This window comes from Oryx dammah, unplaced genomic scaffold (genome assembly GCF_014754425.2).
Source record: "Oryx dammah isolate SB20612 unplaced genomic scaffold, SCBI_Odam_1.1 HiC_scaffold_16, whole genome shotgun sequence".
In the NCBI taxonomy this organism is placed as follows: domain Eukaryota; kingdom Metazoa; phylum Chordata; class Mammalia; order Artiodactyla; family Bovidae; genus Oryx; species Oryx dammah.
The window spans coordinates 7,019,173-7,045,012 of NW_024070200.1; positions in this window are offsets into that span (position 1 = coordinate 7,019,173).

Consider the following 25,840-nt stretch of genomic DNA (forward strand, 5'->3'; position numbering starts at 1 on the left):
ATAACAACTACTACTGTCATTTGTGATAAGAATATTTAACGTAAGATCTGCCCTCTTAGCAAATTTTGGACACCAGGCTGTACAGGGTGTACATATCTCTAGAGTTATTCTTATACAACTGAAATTCTGTTCACTGACTAAAACCTCCCGGTTCCCTTCCCAGAACCCCAGCCCCAGGAAACCACCATTTCACTCTGATTCTATGAATTTGACTGTTTTAGATTCATTGTATGAACAATATCATGCAGTATTTGTCCTTATGGAAAACCTTTTTGAGTATGGAGTTTCCTTAAAAAACTAAAAATATCACATGATCTAGCAATCCCAACTCTGGGTATATATATATAGATGGCATCATTGACTCAATTGATGTGAGTTTGAGCAAACTCCAGGAGAGAGTGAAGGACAGAGAAGCCTGGGGTGCTGCAGTCCATGAGGTCACAAAGAGTCAGACATGCCTGAGCGACTGAACAACAACAAAATACAGAGGAATTAAAATCAGCATCTTAAAGAAATACCTGCATTTCCATACTCATTGCAGCATTATTCGCAATTCTAAGGTAAGGTAGCAACCTAAAAGTCCATTCACAGATGAATGGATAAAGACAGGGCAGTGTATACATACAATGGAATACTACACAGCTTTTAAAACAAGGTCATCCTGACATTTACAACACCACTGATGAACCTGGAGGACATTTTGCTATGTGAAGTAAGTCTCCCCTGCCTTGGGCCTGAGGTGGTGTAAACACTGTGAGTTCAAACAGTGGTTTCCTCTTCCTGTTTCCTCTGACCCTCTCCATGCTGTTTTGTTCTTTGTGACTCACTTAACCATTGTAACTGACTGGGGCCTAGTTAACTCAACAACTCGTTTATTTGGCAAACACTCACTCTATATGGGCAGAGGAACCTGATAGGCTGCAATCCATGGGGTCACAAAGAGTCGGACACAACTGAGCGACTTCCCTTTCACTTTTCACTTTCATGCATTGGAGAAGGAAATGGCAACCCACTCCAGTGTTCTTGCCTGGAGAATCCCAGAGACGGGGGAGCCTGGTGGGCTGCTGTCTATGAGGTTGCACAGAGTTGGACACGACTGAAGCGACTTAGCAGCAGCAGCAGCAGCAGCAGCAGCATTCTATATTTCACAAATACCAGCTACTGAAGTAGTGGCAGAGATGGAGAGATGAGCTTGGTTTGACCTTTGACCTGAAGGAATCATAGAAGAGTTGAGAAAAAAGACCTGCAAACACAAGATTATAGCAGGTGGAGGCATTGCTTGAGTACACAGGAAAACATAACCCATCCTGAAGGGCAAAAGAAAAATGTCACAATGTTGGTATGTTAGATGGAGTAGGAAGGCTGATGGAGACTTAGCTAGGGCTTATTGCTATGGTTATTACTATGACATCATCATCATTAGCATCATGTCAGAGGTGGAGGAAAGGCATCCCTGACCAAGGAAGCAACAACTGAAAAGGCATGAGCTTGAGCAAGAGAATGAAAAATGTGAGGAACCAGAAACACTCTGATGATGTTGGTTGACAATGGGCTCTTGGGGAGAATAAAAGGGATTGGAGCAGAGGAGGAGGCATGAGCCAGCTTCTAGAGGCTCGTAAAACAAGTTTAGCACAGTAATTCGGCCTTAACTCTAAACCTAGTAAGAAGCCACACACGGAGCTCAAAAAGGTACGTGCAATGGATGAGTGCTTTGTGAGCCAAGGATGAGGGATAAAATTGCTCTTACCCTCTGTACAAAGAGCAGGTCAGCCACATGTCCACAGAGTCAGACTGGCTTGTCTTAGAGACACACCGACCAGGTATTTGCAATTCATCTTTTTCCCTGTTATCTGAAGGAGATGCCTCCTAGGGGTCTAGGGCTTGTCTGTAATATTATTTCCCACAGTCCCTCTACGCTTAAAGGCTTGTATGTATGTTTTCTCTCCTTGATGATGAGGGCAAAGGTGATGGGTCAGGCAGGCGCCTTGGGGAACCAGACCAGACTTCAGGGGAATCTGTCCTTCCTAGCCCCAGAGAAATTGGCTTGGTTCAGGGACCCTTGGGGCCCTGTCTATAAAGTGGCTTTTCTCATTTCCCTTTGATCAGGCAGTTCATGGCATATTTGGAAAGACAAGGAGTGATTTGTCTTGCACATGTGTTTTCATTTATTCCTCAAAAGCAGAGCTAAAACATTAAGCGAGAATACAATGAAGTCCAGTGGGCAGACAAGCTTCAAACAATTTCAAAGGGTATATCTAAGATAAGCTCGTTTGTTTATAATTCACTTTAAAAAAAGTAGCTTATGGAAAATATAGCATGATAAAATTATGACTGGGTAAATAAGGATGAAAGTGAAATAAAATGATGCCAGGCAGGAGGTCAATTCTGGAAAAGGTTGGCATACATTTCTGAATAATTCACGAAGATGGGGGAGGCATCATTTAGGCTTGAGCTTCCTAGCAGCCAATTAAATAAGGGACAGAGTTCCATAGGGAAAGTGTGGGATAGAAGAATACTTAATTTTTAAGTAATTTTTATTTATTCATTTATTTTTGGCTGTACTCAGTGTCTGTTGCTGCTCGGCCTTTTCTCTAGTTGTGATGAGCAGGGCCCACTCTCTAATTGCAGTGTGTGGCCTTCTCATTGCAGTGACTTTTCCTGTTGCAAAGCACAGGCTCTAGAGCACGCAGGCTTCAGGAGTTGCATACATGGGCTCAGTAGTTGCAGCTCCTAGAATCTAGAGCCCAATCAGGAATTGTGGCCCACAGGAGCTCCGAAGCATGTGGGATCTTCCTAGACCAGGGATCGAAGTCCTGTCTCCTGCCTTGGTAGGCAGATTCTTTACCACTGAGCCACCAGGAAAGCTCAAAGTCACTTATTTTTATACTTAGAGCTAAAGAAATTACATTGGCAGTTCTTCATTAAGCATACATTTTGCAATTACTTGGCCACTGTCTTTAGTAATACCCTGATTACCATAAGGTTCTAGGTTTTAGAGTTTACCTGATTTAACTTTCCTTCATTTAAGTATTATTCCCCGAGTATCTCAGATGTGTAAGTGTGGTAAAATGTAGTCAACGTGCTCAAATATATACCGTCTTTTCCTGGCCCCCGCCTATTGCTCTGGAGTGTGGGGTCCTCTATCCTGGAAGAGCGCATGCTCACCAGGCCCACCAATAAGGAACACATGAAGTGCTTTGGCCAATAAGAGGAAAGTGGTCCTGAGACCCACTGCAGGGTGTTGCCATCACTCTTTTCCCTCTGTCTGGAGAAGTTCAAGTGCCAGAGAGACATTGCATATTCAGTCTAGATCTCAGTGCAAAGGTAGAATGAGGGGTGCTCCCACTGACCCACCATTAACATCCATGTGAGCAAAATATAAGCTGCTGCAATAAATTCCTGAGATTCGGGGATTGTTTGTTACTTCAGCATGACCTAGGACAAGCTGATGAATACTGCTTTATCAATGCCTCTGGAGAATACAGTTACCAAAAAGCATCTTTATCCTCTGGGAACCTACAATTGTGTAAGCAAGAAAGAGAAATACCATATGATGTACCTTTTCTGTGGAATCAAAAAAGATATGATACAGTTTTATTTATAAAACAAAAATAGACTCACAGAATTAGAAAACAAACTTATGATTACCAGGAGGGAAGGGATAGTTAGGGAATTGGGAATAGACATGTACTCACAGCTATATTTGGATTTCCCTGATAACTCAGTTGGTATAGACCCTGCCTGCAGTGCAGGAGACGCTCGTTTGATTCCTGGGCAGGGAAGATCTGCTGGAGAAGGGATAGGCTACCCGCTCCAGCATTCTTGGGCTATATTAAAAATGGATAACCAATAAAGACCTACCGTATAGAGCAGGGAACTTTACTCAATGTTATGTGGCAGCTTTGATGGGAGGGAAGTTGGAAGGAGGCTGGATACATGTACATGTATAGCTGAGTCCCTTTGCTGTTCACCTGAAGCTATCACAGTGTTGTTAAACAGATAACCTCCAATATGAAATAAAAAATTTTAAAAATTGGCTGAAGGATGTAAAAGCCACATTTGATTCTCAAGAAGAAATATCATGGGAAACAAGATTTGATATAGGTAAATAGATGAATCACTTCCTCCAGGAGTGGGTCCTGATAAGATGGGTGAGGTCAGGGTAGAGGATTCACAGTAGGAACTCACACAGAAGGCTAAATTTAGCAGAGTGGGTTATGGACACAGAGAGAGAATGTCACAAATGGACCTCTGACTGAGAGGAAGAATGTGATAGGAAATATATTTGTAAATCAGAGAGGAATTCAGAGAGTCTTAGCATAGTTTCAACAGTAGGTACAGTATTTGTTGAGAACCTACTGTCACTAGGCAGCCTTCTCAGGGTTGTACATATCTTGTTTCATTCAGTCCTCATGAAAGCACTGGGAGATGGAGGTTCCAATGAACAATTTACCCAAAGATGAGGAAACTGAGGCTTAGCCCCAAAGACGAAAGGGCAGTAAATGGCAGAACTCAGATCTGATTCTTATGAGCTCCTAAGTCTCTCTCTCTTTTTGCCACGTTCTCTAGAATCTCAGGGATTCCCTGGTGGCTCAGATGATAAAGAGTCTGCCCAAAATGTTGGAGACCCGAGTTCGATCCCTGGGATGGGAAGATCCCCTGGAGAAGGAAATGGCAACCCACTCCAGTATTCTTGCGTGGAAAATCCTATGGACAGAGGAACCTGGCAGGCTACAGTCCATAAGGTCACAGAGTGTTGGACACAACTCAGTGACTTCACTTTCACTTTCTTTTCAGATGTACGGAGAGATGGTGAAAGGTCTTGCATGCTATGCTAATGAGCGTAAACTTCACTGGGCACACAGTGGAAAGCTACCGAGGGCTTCTAAAGCTAAGAGGAGGGCAACATTCATCTGGCCCGTGGCTTCAGCCTTGTAAAGGACAGCTCTCATATACTTACCAGGAGAAAGAACATATACAGTTCAATGGTGACATTTTCATACATCGGCAGCCAAAGAGTCCATTCAGTTATCATGTGGGTGAGTTTGACTCCAACAGACCTGGCAAATGTCTATCCAGAGGGTCCACAGGTATATGTTCCAATAGATTAATTTCTTAATGTTATCTTATTGCCATTCTGATTGATATGAAGTGAACTCTCATTGCAGCTTTGATTTTCTAATAATTAGTGAAATTAATTATTTCTAATAATAACTAATGTTAGGTGCATGAATCAAGGGAAATTGGAAGTGGTCAAACAGGAGACGGCAAGAGTGAACATTGACACTTTAGGGATCAGAGAGCTAAAATGGACTGGAATGGGTGAATTTAACTCAGATGACCATCATATCTACTACTGTGGGCAGGAATCCCTTAGAAGAAATGGAGTAGCCATTACAGTCAACAAAAGAGTCCGAAATGCAGTACTTGGATGCAATCTCAAAAACGACAGAATGATCTCTGTTTGTTTCCAAGGCAAACCATTCAATATCACAGTTATGCAAGGCTGTGCCCCAACCAGTAACGCTGAAGAAGCTGAAGTTGAATGGTCCTATGAAGGCCTACAAGACCTTCTAGAACTAACACCCCCAAAAGACGTCCTTTTCATCATAGGGGAATGAAATGCAAAAGTAGGAAGTCAAGAAATACCTGGAGTAATGGGCAAATTTGGCCTTGGGCTACAACATGAGGCAGGGCAAAGGCTAATTGAGTTTTGCCAAGAGAATGCACTGGTCATAGCAAACACCGTCTTCCAACAACACAAGAGAAGACTCTGCACATGGACATCACCAGATGGTCAACACCGAAATCAGATTGATTACATTCTTTGCAGCCAAAGATGGAGAAGCTCTAGTCAACCAGCAAAAACAAGACCAAGGACTTACTGGCTCATATCATGAACTCCTTACTGCCAAATTCAGACTTAAATTGAAGAAAGTGGGGAAAACCACTAGACCATTCAGGTATGACCTAAATAAAATCCCTGACGATTGATTATACAGTGGAAGTGAGAAATAGATTTAAGGGATTAGACCTGATAGACAAAGTGCCTGAAGAACTATGCATAGAGGTTCATGACATTGTACAGGAGGCAGGGATCAAGATCATCCCCAAGAAAGAGAAATACAAAAATGCAAAATGATTGTCTTACAAATAGCTGAGAAAGGAACAGAAGTGAAAAGCAAAGGAGAAGAGGAAAGATATACCCATTTGAATGCAGAGTTCCAAAGAATATTAAAGAGAGATAAGAAAGCCTTCCTCAGTGATCAGTGCAAAGAAATAGAGGAAAACAATAGAATGGGAAAGACTAGAGATCTCTTCAAGAAAATTAGAGATACCAAGGGAACATTTCATGCAAAGATAGGCATATTGAAGGACAGAAATGGTATGGACCTAACAGAAGCAGAAGATATTAAGAAGAGGTAGCAAGAATACACAGAAGAACTGTACAAAATAGATCTTAATGACCCAGATAATCACGATGGTGTGATCTCTCACCTAGAGCCAGATATCCTGGAATGCAAAGTCAAGTGGGCCTTAGGAAGCAATCACTACAAACAAAGCTAGTGGAGGTGATGGAATTCCAGTTGGACTATTTCAAATGCCAAACGATGAGGCTGTGAAAGTGCTACACTCAATCTGCCAGCAAATTTGGAAAACTGAGCAGTGGCCACAGGACTGGAAAAGGTCAGCTTTCATTCCAATCCCAAAGGAAGGCAATGCCAAAGAATGCTCAAACTACCACACAATTGCACTCATCTCACACGCTAGCAAAGTAATACTCAAAATTCTCCAAGCCAGGCTTCAACAGTACATGAACCATGAACTTCCAGATAGAAAAGGCGGAGGAATCAGAGATCAAGTTGCCAACACCCGTTGGTTCATTGAAAAAGCAAGAGAGTTCGAGAAAAGCATCTACTTCTGCTTTACTGACTATGCCAAAGCCTTTGGCTGTGTGGATAACAACAAACTGTGGAAAATTCTTCAAGAGATGGGAACATCAGACCACCTGACCTGTCTCCTGAGAAAAACGTATGCAGGTCAAGAAGCAACATTTAGAACTGAACATGAAACAACAGACTAGTTCCAAATAGGAAAAAGAGTGCATCAAGGCTGTATATCGTCACCCTGCTTATTTAACTTATATGCAGGGTACATCATGAGAAACACTGGCCTGAATGAAACACAAGCTGGAAGCAAGATTGCCAGGAGAAATGTCAATAACCTCAGGTATGCAGATGACACCACCCTTATGGCAGAAAGTGAAAAAGCACTAAAGAGCCTCTTAATGAAAGTGAAAGAGGAGAGTGAAAAAGTTGGCTTAAAACTCAACATTCAAAAAACTAAGATCATGGCATCTGGTCCCATCACTTCATGGGAAATAGATGGGAATACAGTGGAAACAGTTAGAGATTTCTTTTGGGGGGCTCCAAGATCACCACAGATGGAGACTGCAGCCATGAAATTAAAAGACACGTGCTCCTTAGAAGAAAAGTTATGACCAACCTAGACACAGAGACATTACTTTGCCAACAAAGGTCTGTCTAATCAAGGCTATGGTTTTTCCTGCGGTCATGTATGGATGTGAAAGTTGGACTACAAAAAAAAAGCTGAGTGCCAAAGAATTGATGCTTTTAAACTGTGGTGCTGGAGAAGACTCTTGAGAGTCCTTTGGACTGCAAAGAGATCAAACCAGTCCATCCTAAAGGAAATCAGTCCTGAATATTCACTGAAAGGACTGATCTTGAAGCTGAAACTCCAATACTTTGGCCACATGATGCGAAGAACTGACTCATTTGAAAAGACCCTGATGCTGGGAAAGATTGCAGGCAGGAGGAGAAGGGGACAACAGAGGATGAGATGGTTGGATGGTATCACCAACTCAATGGACATGAGTTTGAGTAAACTCCAGGAGTTGATGATGGACAGGGAGGCCTGGGGTGCTGCAGTCCATGGGGTAGCAAAGAGTCGGACAGGACTGAGCGACTGAACTGAATTGAATAATTAGTGATGTTGAACATCTTATCATGTGTCTCTTGGCCAACTGTATGTCTTTGAAAAAAGACATACAAGTTTGGCTTTGGTCTGTTTAGGTTTCTGCCTGTTTTTTGTTTGGGTTGTTTGTTTTTTGATATTGAGCTCCACAAGCTACTTGTATACTTTGGAGATTAATCCTTTTCTCACTGTTTTGTTTGCAAAGATTTGCTCCCATTCTGGTGGTTTTCTTTTCCTCTTGTTTATAGTTTGGGAAGGCGAGGGTAGGACGAATTGAGAAAGTAACACTGACATAAACACTACCACATGTGAAATAATTAGCTAGTTGAAACCTGCTGTATAGCACGGGGAGCTCAGCTCAGCGCTCTGTGATGACTTAGACGTATGGGATGCGGGGGAAGGGATGGGCGGGGTAGGTGTAAAACGGAGAGGATATACATACGCAGGTAGTTGATTCACTTGTTTGTGCAGCAGAAACTAAAACAACATCGTAAAATAATTATGCTATAATTTTTTTTAAGTTATTTGAAAAGAACATCAACAGTAACGACTGGTGTTGTGAGCCATCTTCCTTCCTATTTAGGGTACTTTGCATACATGTCTACCTGAGGCAGGAGCGTGGATCCCACAGACTCTCAAGGGACTTTCCATCTTGCAATTATGATAACCTCTTTATCTTTATTGTTCAATAAGAGAAACCTAGTCAAATTTTCTTTGTCCAGATCTCTGATCATCTAGCTACATAGTGGGGGGAAAGTGTTGAAACTCAAAGTAAAATCATGAGTATTAGCACTTGGTGGTTTTCTTTAGTCTGCTTTTAGGATTTTTCCAAGGTGAGAAGAGATTCAAGTTTCATACCCTCTCCTGGGCATCTGTTTTATGGAGCTATGGGCAGAGAGCGCCTTAGAAGGGAGCAAACACAGGAAAGTGTTCAAGACATAAAAATAAGCAAGGGGAAAGGAGAAAGGAAAAGAGGGAAATTTTAGCACTTGTAGAATTAGGAATGCTTAGTAAACATCAAGTCGATGATCAGGTTGGTTGGTGGGGCCCCTAATCGTGATTTATACAAAGTGATCTGCCATTGTTTCTACAAAGAACTTCTTTGAAAGGCATGAGCCCAGTGGGAAGATTGCATGTTTTCTTCTGATGTTAGGCAGCATTGGTCCCCAAGATAAAGACTTTGAACACAACTTCCATGGAAGAACAGTGCCTGGCACACAGTAGGTAGGTGCCAAATAAATATTTGTTGTTGAATAAATAGATGAGTTGGGCTCAAGGAGGACCCCAAAAGCCATCTTGTACCAAAGAGTGGGATCCTTTTGTGGCATTTTAAAGACCGTCTCTCGAGGGCCACCCTGGACACCCCAAGATAGCAGATGGATGATGCAAGGGCAGCAGTTCTCAAGGAACCTAGACCAAGGGCAGTCAATTAGACTTCCCTTTGAACGTGGCTCAATTTCACCTTCAGGCATTTTCCCAGCAAAAGGTCAGACTTCTGACCTCTGAAACGTATAATCTCTCTTCCTGCCACAGGGTTCTTTGACTCAACAACTCAAACCTTAGCTCAAAAAAGAATTAGAGAAACTGAAAAACACCACACCCGTTAAAACACCAATTGTGCCTTCTTCATCTGGAAACATCAAAGAGGTTTGTGGTTGTCAATAGTTGATCTGGGAAGAAGCCAGGCTTGCTTTTACAGACATCTTCTTTGATTCAGGCAAAGAGGTAAGTAATGGCAGAGACAGTTGGCCCAGAACAAACAATAGTGAGGACCCAGAAGAGAAGAGGACTTATGTAGGCAGTTTCAAGGATTCATGTTTGATGACTCTTCAGAAGCAAGATCAGAATTAAAATTCTTTAGAAATTCCTCAACTTACGTCCAGCCCCTTGTGTGGGACATTCTGATGAGTAAATGAGCTTTTTATTGGCAGGGACAAGAGAAAGTGTTGGTGCCATTTTTGAATGTATTTTTGGAGAGTCTAAGGGCAAAAAAAAAAAAAAGGGTTTATGCTATATTTAAAAGCTCTGCTTTGCACAATAGGTCCTAAGCATTCTGCTACTGAGATGCATCAATACCTACGTTCTAGTCTCAGTTTGTATTTTGGGGGACACACAGCCTCTTAGCTGGGGGGGGTGGGGTTGGAGCCTATGACAGGTCTGTAATCACTACACTTAATAAATCACCAGCTTCCCCTCAGAGTGAGTTATTTCAAGGCAGTGGAGAAATGTAAATGCCAACTCATCATGAAAGAGATGTTACAATCAAACATTTTATAATTTACCTGGCCTTAAATCCCAATAGACCCATTGAGTGTATTTTCCCTACAAGATGCCGAACAATTATAATGGAACGACATCAAAACAAACCCCAATACCCATGGATCATAATCAGATTCTCTTCTGTTGCATCAAATAAGCATACTTTTTGCATCTCCTTTCTTTGGAAGGAATGATGCTAAAGCGGAAACTCCAGTACTTTGGCCACCTCATGTGAAGAGTTGACTCATTGGAAAAGATTCTGATGCTGGGAGGGATTGGGGGCAGGAGGAGAAGGGGACGACAGAGGATGAGATGGCTGGATGGCATCACTGACTCAATGGACCTGAGTCTGAGTGAACTCGGGGAGTTGGTGATGGACAGGGAGGCCTGGCGTGCTTGTGATTCAAGGGGTTGCAAAGAGTCGGACACGACTGAGTGACTGAACTGAACTGAAAAGGTGAGAATGGTAGAAGTTTCCCTTGGTCAGTTTTAAACTCAATTCTGTACTGTATTTTCTGGACAATCTGATATTTTCAAAATTAAAAATAATGTAAAAAATATCCACAATGGACAAAATATTAGAAGATTTCAATAGAGGAGGGATTCACAGGGTAAATTAGGGTGAGGTGAGAGAGGTGAATCTTGCATGTACAGGATCAGATCCTGTTTCACCTAAATGTTTAATGTTTTATTCACTGTGGATTTGTGGCATTAACTTTGATGTTTTAGGTATCACATTAAAATACCCCTTATTTGGGGACTTCCATGGCCTTCCTGCAGTTAAGTCTCTGTGCTTTCACTGCAGGGGCCACAAGTTTGATCCCTCATCCAGTAGCTAAGATCCTATAAGCTGTGCAGTATGGACAAAACAATTTAAAAATAAGTAAGTTAGTATATAAAAATTAGATATCCCTTATTTTGTCAATGAAGTTTTTTGACACCCCCTTATATTGTACACCTTTGAGAAATACAAGTCCCCTTCACTTCAGGGCAAATATATGGGGAAACAGTGGAAACAGTGGCTAACTTTATTTTTCTGGGTTCCAAAATCACTGCATATGGTGATTGCAGCCATAAAATTAAAAGACGCTTACTCCTTCAAAGGAAAGTTATGAGCAACCTAGACAGCATATTAAAAAGCAGAGACATTACTTTGACAACAAAGGTCCGTTTAGTCAAGGCTATGGTTTTTCCAGTGGTCATGTACGGATGTGACAGTTGGACTATAAAGAAAGCTGAGCGCAGAAAAATTGATGCTTCTGAACTGTGGTGTTGAAGAAGACTCTTGAGAGTCCCTTGGACTGCAAGGAGATCCAGCCAGTCCATCCTAAAGGAGATCAGTCCTGGGTGTTCATTGGAAGGACTGATATTGAAGCTGAAACTCCAATACTTTGGCCACCTAATGCAAAGAGCTGAATCATTTGAAAAGACCCTGATGCTGGGAAAGATTGAGGGCAGGAGGAGAAGGGGACGACAGAAGATGAGATGGTTGAATGGCATCACCAACTCAATGGACATGGGTTTGGGTAGACTCCGGGAGTTGGTGATGGACAGGGAGGCCTGGCATGCTATGGTTCATGGGGTCGCAAAGAGTCAGACATGACTGAGTGACTGAACTGAACTGAACTGAGTCCCCACCTTGCTGAACATGCCTTTCAAGGTTACCCTATTTAGGGAAGTAAATCGAAACAGTTGCTGCAAATGGTATCATTTCATTCTTTTATACGGCTGAGTAATAGTCCAGTATATATATGTACCACATCTTATTTATCCACTCATCTGTGGATGCATATTTAGGTTGCTTCCATGTCTTGGCTATTGTCAATAGTGCTGCTATGAACATAGGTGTGTATGTATCTTTTTGAATTACAGCTTTGTCCAGATACACACCCAGGAGTGAAGGAGCAAAGTGATTATCAGGCCATCTCATTTTAAACTTTTATTTGGATTGCTGGCACAGCCTCATTCAGAAAGTTCTCCTAACCACCTGTCCAACTGTCCCTTCTCTAGGCTCCACAGTCCCCTGTGCTTAGCTCTGCCATAGCATTTTCTCCTTGGGGCTATAATTACCCTTCTGTATCGTCATTTCTCTTAGGAGACATTCACTCACCAAGGGCTGGTGTCTGGGGTCCTGGTATAGAGCACAGGACCAGACATTGGAGTGATTAAGGTGATGGTTCATAAACAGCTATCAGGTTAATCCACGGATTGATTGCCAAATCAGTTGGTTTGTAATAAATTTTTACATTATCACCCACTTCTCTGCTTTTCCAAATGGTGTACACTTTCCATCAGTTAGCAACACAGCTTGCCCCATCTCTAGGTCCTCCTATTTTTTACCAAAACCCATACTTGCAGAAATGATAAAGAAAATGATGTGGAGCACATGTTATTTATCTACTCATGGAAGTTGCTATGTTGAGTTAAAGTCTTTCATCAGGCTGGATCCCTGGAAAGCTACCGACTTGGACCACTTTCTCTAGCTCCTTGCCAAATCACCTCCGTTGAGTTGTGTTTTGTTACATCTTTGCTTTTTATTGAGAGTCATTATGGAAAACAGTCATATGAAATTTGGTATGCATTTATTCTAGAAGCTAGTGTTTTGGACTTTGTCCACGATGCTAACTAGCTCTCCCCAGAGGATTTCGTGTGTGCCCTCTCTTCTTAAAAACAAAACAAAAATAAAAACACACATTTGCCATCGCCTATATTTGCCCTTTGCCTTGACTGCCAGGAAACTCAGGGGCAAATTGGCACTCAGGTGGAGTAATTATAAATAACCTGGTGGGGAGATGATGCTGTGTCCCCTCCTACTTTTGAGTGGACCATACTGAATTTCCATTTTTGGTCATTCACTGATAAACTCGTGGCATGAGAATGCTTCAGACTTTGTCCCCAGTGAATTTCCAAAGAGATAGGTTTTGTTTAAAATGAAAATAAATAAAGATAATATTGTATCATCTTTTTGTGTGTTTTCCGTATGTGTATAATACTACATGGGCTATGTTTAAAATGGAAATAAATGAATATAATATTGTATTATCTTTCTGTGTGTTTTCCATATGTGTATAATACTACATGGACATGATCTTGGGCAAACTCTGGGAGAAGGTGAGGCACAGAGAAGCCTGGCTTGCTGCAGTCCATGGGGTCGTGAAGAATCAGACACGACTTGGTGACTGGACAACATAATAATAAAATATTTTAAGCTAAATTCTAAACTATATGAAAAAGGGAGAGATTATTGCCTGCAATTACTAGAACAGTGATGAGCTCACAGAAGATGCTTTATTAATGCTATTAATTGCCAAACGCTTGTGCATACCACTCCAGTATTCTTGCCTGGAGAATTCTATGGACAGAGGAGCCTGGTGGACTGCAGTCCATGGGGTCACAAAGAGTCGGACATGACTGAGCGACTAACACACGCTTAGAGGACTTCCGGTGGGCATCGTACTTCGGCCATATTTTCACTGGGCATCAGCATTCCTGTTTTATCATGGGATTTCTCCTTTGGTCTCATTCCACAGATGGAGACAGAAGCCTCATACAACCATCCTTCCTTCCTTCCTCTCTGTCCAGACACAGATAATGAAGGATGCTCTGGAGAGGCAGAGAACTTGTTGGCCCTGGTGCCCTGGTTTAGTGCTTGGCACAGAATAGGTGTTCAATATGTGTTGAATACTTTGTTCTGTCTAAAGGCAAAAAATAATGCTAATCCTGACACCTTCCACCTATGTTAGAGAGGATCTAATTTTGACCTTGATGTTTGCTCAGGGCTTTTCATCCTTTGATTAAAAGGAATAATGTAAATTAATTTTCAGGTATGATAATAGTCATCATTGTATATCTGACTTTTCCCCTGGATCTTCCCAGACACCACCCGTGCTTACCTCTTGCTTGTGTTATTTGTGCAATGCCCAGGGGGCAGCAATGCAGCTAACTTTCTGGCTGCTGTAGCAGCAGCATGGGGAATTAAAATGTCTTGCTCTGGGAATGCCAGTTAGTTTCCTGGCAAATCCCTCTGGTGTGGTCTACACCTCTTCCTGGATGGTGTAGACGCCTGGAATTCTGCTGCTCTGCATCCGTTCAGCATTCCCTCCTCTGGGTCTCACCCTCAGGACTGGCTTGGAGCAAAATAGGATAGTGATGAGTGATGGGTCCCTGAGATGACTGAGCCCCCCGCCCCCGAGAATTGGGTTTTGTCTTAGGTGGTGTTGTCTAGACCATTTCGATAATGCCTGTGAAACTCCTGGGACAGCTGTCCCATTTTTACATATAGGAAGCTCTGAGAAATTAGAGACTTGCCCAAGATTTCATAGTTGTTTCTGGAAAGAGCTGGGATTTAAACCCCCTTATCTGCTTGATTCTGAAGCACACAATCTTCTTCCCACACCCTCACATGGGCACAGATTTTCTCCTGTGTCCCCAAACCCTCTTCCTCTGCAAACTCCATCCCATCCTTACATTATTCCTCTTTTTTAGCACTTTCACTGGGCAGAAGGCAAATTTTGCACATTGGCCCCTCCATCTGCACCTCCCTACAGCCCCACCATCCCATCCTGACCACTGGAACAAAACTAAGACCTAGATGGTGGGTTCTGCCACAAAGCTCAACTGCCTCCAGGTTCAGATGGCAGGGGACAGGGTTAAAGAAAACATCACATTTGCCCATCAGGGTTATATAATCTGTTAGGTTGAACAATATGAAATTGCCAGCATTTGATTAATTACTAACAACTCTATAGGTTCAACTTAACAGCAAAAAGACAGGAGGAGAGTCATCCCTTAGCAAATACATACTCTAGTTTACATCTGTATGTTAGCTGATTTAGACTCATCAAGTTGTTTACACTTTACAATATCCCATGAGCATTCTGCTGAAAACCTGAGCTCCAAAGAGGTCACGTTGCTGGCCCAAAGTCTCTCTTTTTGGAAGCATTGGAGCTCTGATCCCCATTTCCTGAATTCTGAAACTTGTGTCCACTTAACACTTGCTGCAGGGCTAGACTCTGCCTTTAGGATGAGCAGGGTTCCAAGCAGACGTTCATTGGGGTTGGTGGTCACAGGCTCTAGAAGTTAGCATTTTCTGGTATTGCTGGATACTCATAATCAAGGGTGAAAGACAAAATATCCTGAAGTCAGTAAGGCTTGGGCACTGATCAGTCGGAGCTGACATGCACCAATCAGAATGGATGCTGCCTGTGAAAGTGCTGGTCACTCTGTTGTGTCCGACTCTTTGTGACACCATGGGCTGAAGCCTGCCAGGCTCCTCTGTTCATGTAATTCTCCAGGCAAGCATACTAGAATGAGTAATCATCCTCTTCTCCAGGGGATCTTCCTGAACCAGGGATCCAACCCGGGTCTCCTGCATTGCAGGTAGATTCTTTACCATCTGAGCCACCATGGAAACCTGGATGCTGCTTGTAAGCCACTAGAAAGGCCATGAATGGGCGATGTACAGTCCTGCTGCTGTCACTATTCTAGTTTCCTGTTTGTCACTGTCTGCAGGGTACTCTTAGTTTGGACTACTGTGCAGCTAAACTTGACTCTCTCCCCACCCTACTCACAAGACTGGGCCGGTATTTTGCTTTCTCACTCCCTGATCTGGACCTTGCTCATGACTGGCCTTAGCCACTGGGTTGCCAGTGGACTTGATGCAATCAGGTACCTTAGATGTGCTTGCTTTTTTCTGGATTTATGTCTAACGTGCCTGCGGTGGCTAGCGCCCTTCCACTCTGGGACCCCGAACAAACACACACTGAGTGGACTTGAATCCAGTCTACAGCCTAGAACTATATCCAGCAAACACACGGCCTGGAGCAGAGCCTTGCAGCTGAACCAAGTCTCACTCAACAGAACCACTGTGAACTTGAGACCAGTGAGCATGAGAATAAACACTCGGGTGTTGCAAACACTAGGCTGAGGTGGTCCTTCACTATTGTTTTGTTGTTGCAACTGCTGACTACGTCAGGATAGTGTACCTTGGAGTGTGGCCTTTTTTAATAGGAGGCCTTCCCTGAGTGCTCAGCTGGTAAAGAATCTGTCTGCAATGCAGGAGACCCCAGTTCAATTCCTGGATCAGAAAGGTCTGCTGGAGAAGGGACAGACGATCCACTCCAGTACTGTTGGGCTTCCCTTCTGGCTCAGCCGGTAAAGAATCTGCCTGCAATGCGGGAGACGTGGGTTCGATCCCTGGGTTGGGAAGATCCCCTGGAAAAGGAAAAGGCCCCTCACTCCAGTATTCTGGCCTGGAGAATTCCATGGACTCTATAGTCCATGAGGGTCACAAAGAGTTGGACACGACTGACTTTCACTTCTCTTTGGAATGGCATGGTCCTTCGTGTGTGTGTTTTGAGGTTTCTTACTTAAATTTTTTTCCAGATTTTTGATTAATTGCTGTTATTGGCATACAGTTCCTTTACATTGCTGTGTTAGTTGCGGGTGCACAGCACCGTGAATCAGCCGGGTCTCTACATATATGCCCTCTCTTTTGGATTCCCTTCCCAGTTAGGTCACCACAGTGAAGGGAGGAGGGTTCCCTGAGCTATACGTTAGCTTCTCATTAGCCGTCTCTTTTATACATAGTATCAATAGTGTATATGCGTCAGTCCCTATCTCCCAACTCCTCCTACCCCTGGAATTGTAGTCCTTTGAACGGGGTTCTGCTTCCTTTTGGTATTGTGAGTGTGGGTCACTTAGCTTGAGATTCCCAGTAAGAAAAAGACTGTTTCTTTTTTTTTCTGCAGGACTTTGCTTTAAGCTGCAGAGACCCACCATTATATGTAAAATAGAGATAAGCAACAAAGACCTACTGTACAGCACAGAGAACTATCCTCAAAATTTTGTAAAAGCCTATAATGGAAAGGCATCTGAAAAATTCTATGCATATGTATCTATATAAACAGAATCATTTTACCATACATCTGACACTAATACTACCCTCCAGTAAAATGCTGTTTGTTTCCCCCAAAAAATTTTTAAACAGTTTCAAACTAGGGGGTCATGACTGTGTTAATGCATAATGGTGGCAACAATGAATGGATAATTCACTACTAGTTAAGTGATTATAGATTTAAAAGTCCCCCCACCCCCACCCCAACCCCGCCTGGAACTGAGCACTCTCATTTCCTCTGGATCCCATAATAGACACCGCCACCCACTATTCCACTCCTTATTTGCCTGCCTGACACCAGTGAGCCTTGGTGATGAAGGGTGAGGTACATAGGCAGCAGTCCAGAGGATGCAAGACTCTAAGGCAGCATTTTGGACAAGAATGTCTGGGTGCTGTTAGTAAATGCTAACATCACATGATAACTAACACCATCACCACCACCACAGCGCTTCCTTTTGTGAGTGCCTCCCTGGGCCAGGCACTGTGAGTGCTTTACCTCACCCTTTGTTTTCCCAATCACACTCGAGGGAAGCATTGTTTACCTTCATTTTTAAGCATGGAAATCAGGCTCAGAGAGGCTAGTTGATCTGTACAAGGGCACACAGCTAATATGGTGGAGAGACAGTAGAATCCCAGCCTGGCTCGATAGCACATGAAATGCCTTTGTGATGGACTGAACGTTCGTGTGTTTCCAAAATTCACATATTGGAGCTCTGACCCTCAGTGCGGCTGTGATTTGAGATGGTGCCTCTAAGGAAGTGATTAAGGTTAAATAAAGCCATAAGAGTTGAACCCTGATCCTATAGAATTAGTGTCCTTTAAAGATGAGACTCCAGAGAGCTCTCTCTCTCTCCCCTCCCTCTCCCTACAAGCACCCAAGGAAGGGCCCTAGGGACATGCTGGCCATCTACAAGCCAGGAAGAGAGGTCTCACCGAAAACCAGTTGACCAGAACTTTGATCCTGAACTTCTAAACTAGAAAAATGTTAGAAAATATATTTCTGTTGCGTGAACCACCCAGGCCGTGATGCTCTGTTTTTGCAACCCAAGCTACCTAATACAGCCTTAAAAACCTCCAAAGCCTGCATTCATTCAGGCACCCCACCATCCCTACCCCACTCAGGACACAGGCATGGTTCGGGTGTATCTTTGTCCATCTCCTTCGAGCACAGGTGGAAATGGCACATGGGTGGCCACCAATAGCATCTCAGCCCTCCGAACTGACTTCAGGCTGAAACCTCTGGCTCCAGGAAGGACATTATCCAGACTGTGCATTGTTTCACTCTCGTGGAAATTAGCTGCTGCTTCTTGTATAAATAACTAATAATGAGCAGCCGGATTCTCCCTATTGGAGCCTGATTATGACCTTGGAGACAACTGGGGGCTCAACCTGGGCTGATGCCGCTGTCTGCAGCCCTGACAGATCACTGCTCTCTCCATTTCCTGGTGAAATAGTCCTCACGCATGGGGTCCTGTTTTCATTATCCATTGTGTGTGTGTGTGTGTGTATGTATAGCTTGCATCCTTTCTCTCCTAATTAAGGGGAATTCCCTGTAACTGCTGGGCGGCGGGGACAAGGAGGTGAGGGATGGGGGCAAGCACAGAGCTGCAAGGGAAAACGAGACGCCCAGGCCTCTGGCCACCGTCTGTCCTCAGCCTTTACCTCTACGGGATGGCACAAGTGAGGCCTGGAAATATCTCCAGCCCATTTCATGGACACAGTCACTCCAGTTTTTCAGGCTGTCCTGTTTGCAGGAAAAACACAAAGGAAATGTTGTCGCTATAAAAGATGATCCTATTTTCAAGTCCTGTTGGAGGAGGGGAATAATAACAACAAAACTAAATCAAAGAAAGAGAAGAAGAAAGCCCCAATGCTGCCGGATGTCCACAACATTCAGCAAAGCGGGCCTGTGTGCTGGACATCTCCCAGAAGCCGCGTGGCGGAGGCCTCTGTGGTTCTGTCTGTACACTTCGTGCTCTCAGATGGGACAACCAGAGATACTTCTTTCCTGGCATGTCAAGTGTTTCATTTCCTTCTTAACATGTTTTAAAATGAAGCACACGCCTCCCCACACGGAGGCCCGAGTCAAACCCTATTTGCCTTCATCTCACAGCAATTAATCCAGCCAGAGGTGGTTGTCTCAGACACACAGGCGGTCCTTGTCACACAAGAGAGGGGAGACAGGGCAGGGATGGAGAACTCTATGAACTCTCCCCCTGGGTGTCCTTGAGGTTGGTCCGCCAAGCCTCTGAAAGGCACGTGTACTGCCGTGCATTTTTTTCTAACAATAATAAAGATCAGGTGCAGCTGCGGGGAGCCCACAGCATTAGGAGCCTAACACACCTGTCATTTAACCCCCACAATCTCTGAGGTCAGAAGTGCTTGAGATATTTCAGATGAGGGAACCAAAGCAATGGGCTTAGAAGTCATGTGTCTGCAGCCATATGACAGGGCCGGAGTCAGAGCCCAGGATGATGAAACTCAGGATTCGACAAGACTCAAGATTAGGCTGGCTCAGCCCTCCCAGACCTGCAGGATCACCCACGAGCTGAGTGGAGAGAGAAGCTGGGTTCTGAGTGAAAGAAGCTGGGTGTGTGTATTGTGGCAAGAGATTTAGAAAAAAAATAAGAAGCAGCAGTTATACGTTATTTTACAGCAAAGGATACCCGGAGACAAACAGCGGAGGAGGTAAAGTGACAAAAACATATTAAAGCCACATTGAAGCAAAAGTGACTGCTTTTTAGGGCAGAGGCACCGACCCCAGAGCTCTGTGGGGTGGTAAGGCTATCACCTAGAAAGGGAGGTGGGGGTGGCTTTAACAACTCCTGGAACACATACCCCCCGACCCCGCAAGTTCCTGGGCATCGGAGGCTGAGTGACTGCCAAGAATGCCCTCTTCTGGTGATGCTCTCAAAGCCCAGGATGACAGCAAGGCAGACCAAGACCTGTGTTTTCAGATTCCTGGGGAGGTTCTCGGCATCAAGACATAGTGTCACTCAAGCAAATAGCTCTCCCCTTTCTCTTCCTCTTTATCCCCCCCAGCTAGCGATAGGTCAATTATTCTAATAAGGTAAGATAGACCATGATCGAGATTTGGCTTCCTTTTTTTTTTTTTTTTCTCTCTCTCTCTCTCTCTAATCGGGAATAATACTCTCTATGTCATCTGTATATTTATGATAGCTCAAAGACATGGGTGTGTGGATCTAATTAAAAATGTGAAAGGGTTTAGCAGCCTGCTGCTTCCCTGCAACTCTCTGGTTGCCAAATCTTGGCAGCCGTGTTGAAACAGGGCCAAGTGTTTAGTGTGGAGCTGAATGCCTGCCAGCCAGAGTGCTGCATTGTGGGGCCAGGAAGCCTGGCGGGGTTGTGTTAAAACCAGCTCACACAGGGCCGGGCAGGGAGCAGGACCCGGGACCCAGAGGAAACCAGCTGCAGAGGAAGGGTCTTGCTCTCTGCTTGCTTCCCGACTCAACGCAGGACCACTTAGACCATCTCGGAGACTAGACAGTGCTGTGAGCCCCACAGTCTTCGCTACAGTCGGGCCTCTTCAGAGAAGAAGCAATCCTCAACCCTCCTCTCCTAGCAGCAAGGGGCTGCACCGACAGCGTCTCGTGGTGCATAGGTCTACTGAGTTCCAGGAGTCTCCCCTGGAAGCCTAAGCCTCTCTCCATGGCTCACTCATTGTTCTGGGTCTTCCCTCTCAAGCAGCAGAGCCCCGTTCTGGGTTTCTCTCCACCCAGACAGGGCACACACATCCCTTGGGGAATCTGAGGCAGGATTCTGATCCAGCAGGGAAAGGAGAGAAGTAATGTTGCCGAGATCAGAGCTGACTGGAACTGCTGAAGTGCTCAGTTATGAATTCTGACTCCTCATGTCATGGATTCAAGGTTGGTGGGTTCTGGAAAAGTCCAACCTAAGTGATTCAGAGTCCCATTGGGGTCGGGGTGGGGGGAGGTAATTCAAAGAGTTCGACTCCCTCCCTGGTGTGTTGACAAGTGAAATTAAAACACATCAAAGATAAGGGTTACTTCTCATTTCCTCGAAGTGTGCCCATTATAAACAAATTACAGAAGAAAAGGAATCACATTCTTTCTGTTCAGAAACACTCCCCTGCAAACAACAAAAATTTAGTTCAACAAAGATCTGCTGTGATATTGGGGAGTGACATGTCTGGGGGGCCAGGATAGGGGATGAGAGGAGATTTAGCCTTTTAACTTTTTACCTTGTGTACTGTTGATTTTTATGATAATGCATGATGATACAATCTTTTTAATTAAAAAAAAAGCGGGGGAAGGCCAAAAAAAGCAAGAGTGCACCAGGTAGGGAGTCTGTTCATGACCTCCGGGCAACCATCAGGCCAGTGGTGGAGAGAGCCTGGAAGGGTTTGGAGTTACTCGGTCCTGGAGTGGAATCTCGGCTCTGGCACGACGCTTGGGGAAGTCAGCTGACATTGCCAGGCTCTGAGGCCCTGTCTGCAGAAGGAAGGAGCTGTACCTTCATTGCCGGAGCTGCCCTGCGTGCTAGGGATGTGGATGCGAAGGGGTTCAGACCCAGGGGGTTGGGCCAGGCATCTGACAGACCCAGGGCCCCTTTCCACTGGGGCCAGAGCACTATCCCAGGTAGAATTTCATCCCAGCAGATGACTGCTAAGAACAAATACATTCTGAAACCTCAGGACAGAAGCTAATCACTTCGGATGTCGCCAAGCCACCTTTCACGGTATCAGAGGGAGCCTGGGAAAAAAAAAAAAATGAGGTCCCTGGGGAACTGCAGGGAATTTTCTCTTTCTTTGACATAGGTAAATTTACACATATGGAAAGTTTAAAATGACATGCCAAATACACCCCAAGTCATCATACTTTAGCCAGCCATGTTTATCCTGAAAAATTAAACTACAAGAAGTCAGCCCTATGGAGGAAGATGCAGGTCACGTGGTCCCTGTACAGTTAGGGGCCGATGTTTTCTTAAAATCCTGAGTCGGCATCCATGTCCATCTCTTCGTGGATGGATAATATAGAACTCGCTGCTTCCATCACAGAGAGAGAGGTCGTTTGCTATTAAATATCCTAAGATTTTTTTTTTCTTTAGAAAAATCACACTCCAAGAGACTTTATCACATTTCACTCCTAACATGTGGGCAGGTGATTACTAAACCACTGAGGGAAGATGTTCCAGGTAAACATCTAATTAATTAAAGAAAACCTCTCTCTCTCCACCCCAACCCAGAAAAGATTGCAATTTAGAAAGACACATACACATACACACTTTTAAAAAGGCTTCCAGGCAATGAATCATCTAGCCCGACCACCTCTCATAATTAAAGTCTACAGACCTCAAACCTCCCAACCTCCCTCCAGCGTCTGTGTGACCACCACCCCTCCACTCTTCCAAGCAACATTTGCTCCAACTTAATATTCTGGTGCTTTCGGGAACAACATTTAAAAATAAACCATTTTGGCATATTGTCAAAGTCTTGTCTAAATTTCTTCATGACAACCACCCTAAGTGAGATTTTTAAAATCAAAAAGTTGGGGGTTGGGGAAAAAAAGGAGTCCCCATTTATAGAGTTCTAATTTCAGACAATGTCCAATGAGAATGCATTTATTTCTCCTTCGTCCTCATTTCTGATTCCCTCACTTGCATGTAGGGCATCCTTGTCCCACCCCTTGACTCCTAAGCCTGTATCTCTTTCATCCTCTCCATGGGACCTGGCACCTGGGTTGGTGATAAAGAGACTCTGAAATCCTAGGACAACTTTTTGCTCATGGCCCAGGCTGGGCCCTAGAGAGAGAGGTTCTGGGCAGAGAAGGGGCCTCGGGCAGGTGTTAAAATGTTGTTTCTGGTCGTGAGTAGCAAGCACAGCACAACAGTCCGTCTGCTCTGTTCCTATCAACAGCCTGATCTCCTTGGTCTGTTGCTAAGAGACCAGCCTGTTGTTTACAAGATCGTCAGTGGCGTAGACTTCCATAATTTATAATTTATTATCTTAGTGTCAAAACTTGGGTTGGTTTTTATTTTATTTCACTGTAGATCCAATAATTGTTAGATACAACAAAGGTCACGTATCTGCCAGTGGTTCTATTGTTGCTCTGATAGCATCCCTGGCTGCCCCAAGGTTAGATGCTGTGGAAAAAAATGCTATTATAAACTGAAGATGAATATCATTTTTTGTCCATTAACTTCATGCATTATATGACTGCTCAGGTCAATGGATTCCCTCCAGATTTGCTCACTACTGAAAGCATGTTTCTGTCCAACCAAGAAAGAAATGAATTGAAATGATTTCAATTATCACAAGAAAGGAATTGAGTCTTCTGACTATTTCAGCACCCAACTTGCCAATTCTCTCTCCACAAAGTTCAGGGCCAGAGACATTTAACCAGCACTAGAAATTACCCCTGAACATTGTCGGGTATGGCGAGCTCACAAAACTACCTTTGGAGAGTCCTCCACTCACAGCAAGTCAATCAACCCAGTAAGGAAGTGATGACACAGAAGAAAGGGAGGCATTTAAGCAAAACCAGCTCAGTCACAATACCCAGGCCTAAAGAAAAAGAAGAGACAGTTCCAGTGTTATAATCAAGGTCAATACTAACATTTATAGGGCCAGGCACAAGGCTGAGTGCTTAACCTGGACTAGCGTGCAAAGCTCCTGACAAACTTATGAGGAAAATTCTAGTATTAGCCCCATTGAAGAGACAACAAAACCAGAACTTTATAACCTTCGATAAAAGGCAGGACTGAACTCAGACTGTGTCCCTGGATACATCATTCTCATAGAAATTAAAAAAAAAAAAAAAAAACAGCTTGGGCTTTGTAATTTACTGTCTATGAAAAGTCCACAGACACTTGATGGAGCAGGGAAATTAACATAGGTTCCAAAATCATATCATCACATTATCTTTCCCTGCAGTCATTGGAATCTCTCTAGAAGCCACAGAGCATGAGAAATTTCTAGGAAGGGTATTTTATTTTCCCCATCAAAGGACCTGGCAAATTCTAATGACATTTTACTGGGAATTAGATTTGTCGCTTTCCAGAAAGCAATTATGGTGATCATCCATACTGGCATTTTTCACTGCTTAATCTCTAGCCTCTCCCCAGTGGTGCTATGCCCAGGGTATCACACAGATCCAAGATCTCCCGGACCATCTCTGTTTGGGGTTGGTTGGCAGCCTCTTTCTAACTCCTGTGGTAAAAACAGATAAACAAACAAGTTGGAAACCATTGACCACCAAAGAAGCAGTCAACCTCTTGATGACTTAACCATTTCTCAAGAGAGGTCTGAGACCTAATTACTTTTTTCTCTCCAAGCAGAGATTTAATCCCTTTCAAACATGTGGATTTTTTTACTGGAACCCACAGATCCACCCCAAGCAGCAGAGAAAGGGGGCACAGATCCCTCAGTTTATCTTCCAAGAGCACCTTTCTGAAATGAGCATCACCCTATAGTTGCGAATGGCCCGCGATTCATCTTGGCAGCTTCGTGATGGATTTGCACGTCGTTTAGGATGAAGGATCAGAAGTTGTGGCTTCAGTTTCCTGTCTAACACTTAACAAGCCCTGTGAATAGAGGTGGGTCTATTCAACTATTAGATTCTTAGATTCTACATTCAGGAAAACAAGGATGATATGACCTTCTTTATAAGGGAGAGACGATTAAAACTGAACAATGGATGCAACACAAAATTAGGGGGAGCAAACTCTCCAAGAGTGATTAACATCATTACTGGGGCCCTAGGGCCCAATGAAATGCCTGACAAATAGTAGCCTTTCATGGCTGTCTGTGCAGCTGCCTGTGCTACGTGCCCCCAAACCGCTAAGCACTGGGGCCTCTGAGATGGAAGACGAAGCTTTCTCCTGTCAATTGTTCATTCTATCATGGAGGAGACAGATGTGTAAATGATTATTCAGAGCGATACACTTACTTCTATGGAGACCCCGATTGAGACGCGACCTTGGGAAAATGTAGTCTTCAAGCCTCTTTTTTGTTTTCTGTACCATGGGGATACAACTGCCTGATCACCTTGAGAAGAAAAAGAAGGATGCCCCGTGCCATCTGTCACCCAGGAGGTGTTCAGTAAATATGGAGGGGTGGGAGGTGAGGAGGACCTGTGGTCCCATTGCAATTGCTACCTCTGTCCTGGCTTTTTAAGAGAGTTTCTAAAACAAGTGCATGCATATTCCTTGATAAAAATCAAAGGTCATTAGAGCAAATGACCTTTGCTAGCCACCTAGGTGAGATCTTCATCAGTGTCAGCAGGAACCATCATACTAGTGACGCTGGTACTGATTCCCCCTACCTCATACCACCAATGTGCAGCCTCTCCTTTGGTCCTTAGCAAACCAGCAGCTAAGAAGTCGGGAAGCAGTAGGGCCAGCCAATTGTTTTGCTAGGAAAATGCTCAATTCTATGTATGATCCCTGCTGGTTCAGATAGTAAAGTATCTGCCATAATGCAGGAGACCAGAGTTCAAACCCTGGGCTGGGAAGATCCCTGGAAAAGGTAACGGCTACCTACTCCAGTATTCTTGCCTGGAGAATTCCATGGACAGAGGAGCCTGGCGGGCTATAGTTCATGGAGTCACAAAGAGTCGGACATGACTGTGGACACAACTGAGCAACTAACACTTTCACTTTCACTAAATGTGATCAGTGAGCAAAGAGAGTGCAGATATTAAAGAAAGAAAA